This window comes from Corvus kubaryi, unplaced genomic scaffold (genome assembly GCF_017639235.1).
Source record: "Corvus kubaryi isolate FWS band 111438036 unplaced genomic scaffold, C.kubaryi_AGA036_p1.0 37397, whole genome shotgun sequence".
In the NCBI taxonomy this organism is placed as follows: domain Eukaryota; kingdom Metazoa; phylum Chordata; class Aves; order Passeriformes; family Corvidae; genus Corvus; species Corvus kubaryi.
The window spans coordinates 13967273-13975127 of record NW_024581136.1 but is presented as its reverse complement, the minus strand read 5'-3'; positions in this window follow the sequence as shown (position 1 = coordinate 13975127).

Below are 7855 nucleotides of genomic sequence, written 5' to 3'. Positions count from 1 at the left end.
TTTTTTTTTTCTTGGTAAGAATTTGGTAGATAAAGGTTAATCTTGGGCTGAATGATAGAGCTGTGATTGACAAGAGAAAAGGTGTTGAGGGCAGGTCGAGCTGTCTTATTTACAGCCCACTGCTTGCTATAGAGCCTTTGTTAGGACTGGAAAGCTAATTTAGTGCTGATCAAAAGCACCACAGAGTTAAAGGACTGGTAATGACTGCTAATTTCATTTCAGCTTCATACATCCCCAACTGCTGTAATTAAAGACATGCTATTTAAATACAGGTGAAGGGTTTTTTTTAGTAGGGGGAAAGCGTGTAGCCGGTTGCAATTTTATTTATGGTTAATATGGTAAAAGTCCAACATTTGATTTATGATTTTAGCGATTTGCTTTTTTGCACTCTTCTGCCCCTGCAGAGCAGGGCTGGGCGGCAGGGCCGGCCGTGCAGGGGCAGGGTGAGGACAGCGCGCCGCAAGCGAGGGATGTGAGCCCCCAGCTAGCATGAGGTTATCTTATTTTTAATTATTCCCATCAAACGGCAGTCAGGAAACATCGGAAGCGCTAGGGAGAGTGGAGACGGAGGGACACGTGTCAGCTTTTAAGTGTCTCTGTGGAAGCTCGGGTCGTCATATTATTATTATTTTTAATTAAATTATTTCAACACTCCACGGCTGGTTCGCTGGCTCTGAGACGTAATTTCACAACCGATATAACAGTTTCTTTCTGGGAAACATCAAAGGATGAAAGCTCTACATTTCCGTAGTTGGTTAAAATTGATAAAAAAAAAAAAAAAAGAAAGAAAGAAAAAGAATTTAGCCTTTAATCTCTTTTTATCCACGACGACTAAAGATCTGTACTCGACCCCGCTCGGCTCCGGGCTGCCCGGGCTCCCCCCGGGCTCCCCCCAGGCTCCCCCCGCTCCTGCGGCCGCTCCGCGCGGGGGGCGGCGCCCCCTGTCGGCCGCGCCGGGGGTGCCCGTGGGGAATTCCGCGGGACGGGCGCGCCCGCGGGCGCAGCGGGAGCACCGGGGCGGCTGCAACGGGCGGGCGAGGAGCCGGCGCCTGGAACTGGCCCGGAGTCGCTGCAGGGGTTAAAGTGCGCACGGTGAGGTAGGGACAGGCAAGGTGAGCGGAGAGCCCAGCACAGCGACCACGGGCAGGGAAGCTACCTCCAATTTGCACTGTTTGCTCTCCGGAGATGAACGTGGGCAAAAAATAAGTGAAGTGCCACCGATTTCTTTCTAAGTAGAGCCTTCCATAAGCCTGGGTCTTACAGAAATGCTGATATGTGATGCTCTCCCACACCTAGGCAAAGCAGGGGGGCTGCTACGGGACCGCGCCAGCCCGGCGGCCGGCGGGACATCCCCGACAGACCAACTTCTTTATTGGCAGCCTTAGGCACAAAAAATAAGGATTAATTTTTCATCGTTCCCAACTTCGGTGCTCCAGTGCTGTCAGCAAATGCCAGCCTTTCAGATGCTCGTGCTTGTGTTTTCCTCCCAACGTGTCTTAAATAAGTCGGTGTTGACAGGTGTTGCTTGTAAGCAGCGTTGAACGGTTCCTTTTCATTAAGGAAACATTTTCTGAAATGGCATATGTTTAAACCCGAAGCAATAAAGTCACCTCAATCCCCCCTCAAAAAAAAAAAAAAAAAAAAAGAAAACCCACCAAAAAAAAAAAAAAAAGAGCAAAATAAACACCCCCTCCCCAGTTCCTGGAAAAGGAAGAAGCGTTATCTTAAGTGAATGCCTGAAGCGCGATTTTATTTCCTCACTGTAGAGATGACAGATTTAAAAGAAACCTGGTGATATAAAACGATTAGCCAAAATATGTGATGTGCTGCATTGCCACCAAGTTTTTAGATGAATTCTCTATTTATTTTATAGGGTGCACGCAGCTCAGTGTAGTGCATTTAACGGCGGTATCTGTGAGTTGTGGTAACACCCAGCACGGTTTATGTGTCTTGCGTGCAAAGAGAAAGACTAATGGAAACCAAATTATTTCTGCTAAATTGGGGTTATTTTGTATCTCCTGTTGACAGCCTGGATGAAAGTCATAATGCCACTATTTTTCTATTAAATGAACCTTATGGCTGTTGGTCTCACAATAAACTTTTCACTTTAGAAATTATATTCGGATAGGTTTTTATGAAATATTATTGTTTGTCACGCTGAGTATACTTTCTCCATTCTTTCAGTTGGATCTCCGCTCGAGACTCCCTAATAAGTAAGAGCGCCCAAAATAAAGACATGGCATTTTCTATAAATAATAGCAAGAACCCTGCACAGACTTCCTGTACGACGGAATTCCCAGATTTCCTTTACTGTTTCTTTAGTTAGCACGCGTTCAGTATACATAACTCTGAAATTAAGAAAAAATATACATTTGTACAGATCTGTCAAGCCAGTTATAAACAGAGGTATTATATGTCAATTACCACAGGAAACGGAAAAAATACAGAGCGCTTGTACACATGGTTTAACATCAGGAGGCACTTTACAAAAATTTAGTGACTCCTGCCGAAAGGTGAATGATTAACCCGGTTCCAGGAGAGGGGCTGTTAGTGCTCCTCTTAGAAACAGCAGTTGTGAGGGGGCTGTAAAGGGGTCGTAAACTCCCCCCTCCCAAGGGCAGAAGTTGGCACATAAAATCAAGGGTCCCGAGTGATCAGTTTAACCAAAATGCGGTTTTCCTGGGCTCGGTTCGTAACTCAGTTGCCGGGTTTTATTCTGCGGACGTTACTCAAGGGAGCAAATGCTGTAAATCTGGGATCGGGTCCCAGGCTTGGCAGACAGCTGGCAGCAAGGGGGGGGTCAGCTCTGTGCTCAGCTGGCAGCAAGGGAGGGGGGGGTTAGCTCTGTGTTCGGTCTCGTTCATCTCCACTTGGAAGAAAAGTGCATTTTTAGTTTATTTATGTCTTTTGGAAGGAGTTGGTTTTGGATGCCGGCATTTCCTACATCTCCCTCTTGAGCGGTGGAAGGGGAGACGTGAAGAAACAAACCAGAAAAACAGCCTCAAATGCCAATTTCGCACTTCACCTTTTCTTGCTTCCCCCTCAGCCTGTCCCTGACACCTGCTGCCCTGAGCACCCGCAGCATCGCCCCTTCTCTCCCAGCCCATGGGCACCCCCTGGGCCTTTCTTCTCACATTCATCCACTCCCACCGGGAAGGCTCCCACAGGGACAGGCGGGGTATTTGGAGAGGCCCCGTTGTCGAGCGATTTCCATGGAAAAAGGGCTGTGACACCCTGCCGACAGCACCCCACACCCCAACCCAACGCAGTGCTGCAGATCGTTACGTGGCTAAAGCACTTCTCCTGCCCCGTCTGCCGCACACACCTGCAGGGCCTCAGCCTGGCTGGAGACTGGCGGGGAGTCCCACGGGCTCCCTTCTGCTGCCTTGGAGGAGCCCGAGGCCCCCTCGCCTCCCTCCGCTGCACCCGGGCCTCCTCCGGCAAAGGCTCTTTCAGATCTTCGGAGTGGATAGACACATGGGAAGTGTTGTTGTTATTATTTATAGCAGCATCTCTCTGCTCCGATTAAGCGCCGTCTAAATATGAATTCACAGTATAGACAGCTAGTCTATAATTTGAATTAAAATCCTCCCAACGAGCCCGTCGCTGGAGAATTCTGAAATCACAAGCCTAAGTTGACACAATGAGCCCATGGTGTCAATAAACCATGGGCGAGATGGAGAGATTGTCACTCCAGACCATAACAGTTCTGAAAGTGTCATTACCGTCTGTCCTGTCAATGAGCTCCAAATTAAGGACTATGAGGAACGGCGAGATAAAAGTCACCGTCTTGGCTCCATTATGGGCGATCGTGTCAGTGATCTGAGAATCACTGGAAAGGGCTTTTTTTTTTTTTTTTTTTTTTTTTTATGTACTTTTCAAACCATGCCTCGGGATGCCAGGGTTTGAGGTGCGCTGAGAGAAGCAACCTTAAAGCACCCCAGGCTGTGCTTCATGCGTTCCCATTGAAACTGCCACAGATTCTTTGGGAAACGGTGTGAATTCAATGGAAGAGCTGGAATAATTCCATCAAAACTGTGCTGGGGCCAAAGAGGACTTCATTTGATTTGGGCGATATGTGTGATCCCATGAACAGACACTTTTTTTAGACCATTATTTTCTTAAGTCAACACAAAGATGGTGAAGGGGAAAGAGGGAAATAAAATAGAAGCCTCAACTTTAGGAAAAGACAATATATTTGAGATATCCCCTTCTCGGCATTAAGACTTTCAGAGAATGTTCCCAGTCTCTCTCTCCTTCGAGCCTGAGAGAGTTAAGGGAACTTATTCAGGAATTGGAAATCTTCAATTCTGGATTTTTGTGCCTTTGTGGGTTTAAGCAAAGCAGTTAGCGTTCTTCAGGAGGGGTTTTGTGTTTAATATACATGAGTTCATTCAACTACAATGGGAAAAGAAAACTCATTTGTTCTTATAAAACTAGGAAGGAAAGATAACTTTAAATAGACTGCCAAAAAGGATCCCGCTCGAGGGGGTTGCCTTCCTGCTAAAGAGCCAACATTCAACGGTAATTTCACCCCGTTACGTTGTACAGTAATTCCTACGTTTATCCTCGCCACCGATCTTGATTTTCTGATTTACTTTAAAGATCACGTAAGAAAAAGTACGGGCTTCACGCATACTTTCCTTTGGGAAAGAAATCCCGGGAGTGAGATTTTAGATGCAGGGCAAAATTAGCGGGCAGTTTGAGAAGGCTGTTGGCTATTTATGAAGAGTCATGGAAGCCTGTTTGGACAATCGGCTTCTCCATTTACTGAGAAGCCTTTTGAAAGCGACTTCGAGAGGTGGTGTATGCGAGTCGGCTTTTCTGCTGCTTATTGTGTACGTTAAACTCCTCCAGGATCCGAGTTTTATTTTTTCCTTAAATTTCGCTTCTTGCAGCACTGGTCAAAAGCGGAGCTTCTTCTTTTTCTTTTTTGTTTCTCCCCTTTTTTTTTTTTTTTTTTTAAATCTCTCGGCTGTTTGTTTTTTGCCGCCCCAGCCCCGCAGCCCCGGCTCACGCGTGCGGTGGTCGCCGGGCGGGGAGGTGGCAGCGGGGCCGCTCGGGGGGCACAGCGGGACCCCCGGTGCGGGCGGGCCGGGGGGAGCTCGGCAGCCCCCGCTGCCCCCGGGCCCCGCGGCCCCGCTCGGGCCCGGGCCGTGCGCTGCCCGCCCGGCCGCACGTGTGCTCTCCCTGCGCTTCCATTCGGGAGAACAGGGATGAAAGGAGAGGCCGGGAGCAGCGCGGGGCTCCCTCGGCATTCCCCGGCTTTCAAGGGTCCTTAGAACCCTTGAATGAAATTATTGGGCGAAATGGGGTCTGGCGGGACCGGCTGCGGCTCGCCCCCTCCTTGGTTTGTACGTGTAATGCCACTTCTGAGAGCGACAATCGGGCTACTTGCTGGACAGGGAGGGACAAAAAGGAGATTAAACCGTTTTAAATAATAATAAAAAATATCCCAAACGCAAGCAGAGTGGATTACACTTGCTGCGGGCTCCCCCCAGGTTCCCCGAACAGCCGCCTTCGGGCCTCGCAGGCAGAATGGCCCCAGCCTCACCCCCGCTCGGCCCCGCCAAACTTCCCAAGTTTCCGGGAGCCCTTTCAGCGCCCGGAGGATCTCCCCGGCTCTCCGGCCGGCGCCGTGGGAGATCCTTCTTTGGCTGAGGACATCCTGTATTTGCGCCATCTCGGGACCCTGCAGGTGCTGGGGAAGGTGGCTCGGGCAGAGAGGCTCCCCCGGCCCCTGCCCCTGTCCTGGGCTCGTACCCAGTCCAAATGTGGCTTTTATTCTAGGACATTTCAGACTATATCTCCCCAAGTCTTCCTCGGGGTACTATTGCAAACTCATCATGTGATGATTGAAATTCCCCAGAGATTGGGGTATAGTTAGTTCATTAAAACTTCCCTGACTAACTTCAGCTCCAGAGCGCTGGGCTGCTACAGCATAAGAGGGCCAACAGGAAAATTATCTGTACATTTTCGTCTTTGTCGATTTTTTTTTTTTTTTAACGTAATGAAATTAAAACTTTTGGAGCTCACAGTTGACATTTTGCAGAAAATTGAGTTATCAAGGCAGTAATTATTTCACGGGGAGATAAAACTCTCATAGCCCTAACTGTCAAATAGGGCCCTTTTCAGATTTTAATTACAAAATAAAATTAGTCTGCTCTTCCTCGGAAGGGTTTGTGAGTGGCTAAACAGAGCTTTCCCCAATACTGGTGGTCGTCAAACTCTGCTAATTAGCAATGCTGAGAAATTCCAGTTAACAAGGACATTCTCTAAGTCTCTGCAGGTTCCCTGCCGTTCGCCTTCATTTCCATAAGAAGATTAAGAGTGGAGGGGAACACACTCAAATGCAGATGCAGAAAAGAAGCGTTTTTAACAAGCATCATAATAGTAAGATGCTTGGCTAGTTCTCACCTAATTACTGCAAGTTAAACCTCTATTTGCAGCTAAGGACAAAAAATGGAGCTGCAATCTCTCATCTCCACAAGTCTGCTTAATAGTTTGCTTTAGACTGGTTACTAGTAGGTTCAGGGAAAAAAATAATATGAAAATGTGCATATTCTTTCCGATACAGTTAACACGATAGGTTGTATCCGTAGGGCTTTTAGAAAAATCGGCGAGTATTAGAACAATAAATACATGAAATCCAAGTAGTTAACATTCATTTGCTTTTTAAGACACTCATAACCTGGAAAGAAGAGTGCGTGTGCCGCAGAGCCCATCACTGAGAACGTTTGCAGACTATTTGTTTAATGTAAGCACTTTTCATTTCCATAAATTATACCAAAGGCAACGATTTTTTAAATCCACTCAGATTAAACCGTCCCTCGCAGGCCTCCCTTCCCTGGCCGTATTCTTAGAGAGCAGTGATGTTATTGTCATTAATATAGAAAATCAGGGACCATCTTTTTTTTTTTTTTTTTTTTTTTTTTTTTTGTAGTCAGCTTCCCGGTCTGCCTCTGCTTCCGCCCACCCGTGTGTGTATTCCCAAACAAGCAAACCTCCATACCCAGAGGAAAGGCGCAAAATGGCCCAAAAGAGCCACCGCCCTCACCTTGCTTCCTGTAGTGCATTATTATGTATATATGCCAGTTTATTGCATCGATAATTAAAAGTGTTAATTAAAATAGAGCCGTAAATACTCCCGATAACACAATTGTTAGGTATTTCCCATCCTTTATTCGTATGTTAAATGCAGTTAGGGAAGGACCAGGCCCCGAAAGGCCTCCAGTGAGCACAGGGCAGCCCACGATGCCCTGGTCCTGCGTGGAGCTCTGGGCCGTGCACCCCACGCACCTCCCGCAGCTACAGTCAGAGCAAAAATAACCCTTTGCCTGCGCACCGCGAGCCCTCGCTTATCGGTTTAGCACGATGAGCAAGCATCACCACCACCCACCCATCCCCTTTTTTAAAAAAATTCAAAATAATTATCCCTAAAATAATTTTTTAATAACTTTATCAACTGCAGACCAAAGGGAGAACAATAAGACAGCAAACAGCCGCCGTGCCTTCAGGAGTGTCTGGACAATCAAAATCCGGTCATATCCCACATCTCATAATTTGCACCTATTTTTCGACAGTTTAACCTATCACTTATCTAGGGGTTAGATATACATTTTCGAATTAAACGCATTGGACCCAATAGGATTTATTTGCATAATCCACGCACATAAAAAAAAGATGCGTCCCTGTTCGCCGGAGGGTTTTTATTACTATTCTTTATTACTATTATTATTATTATTATTATTATTATTCCGCCGGGGTGTCATTTCCCGCTCCCTTCCCCCCGTCCCTCGCGCGGCTCCCGCCGGCGCCTCCCCGCCCGGGGCGCGGCCGGGCCGGCAGGGGGCGC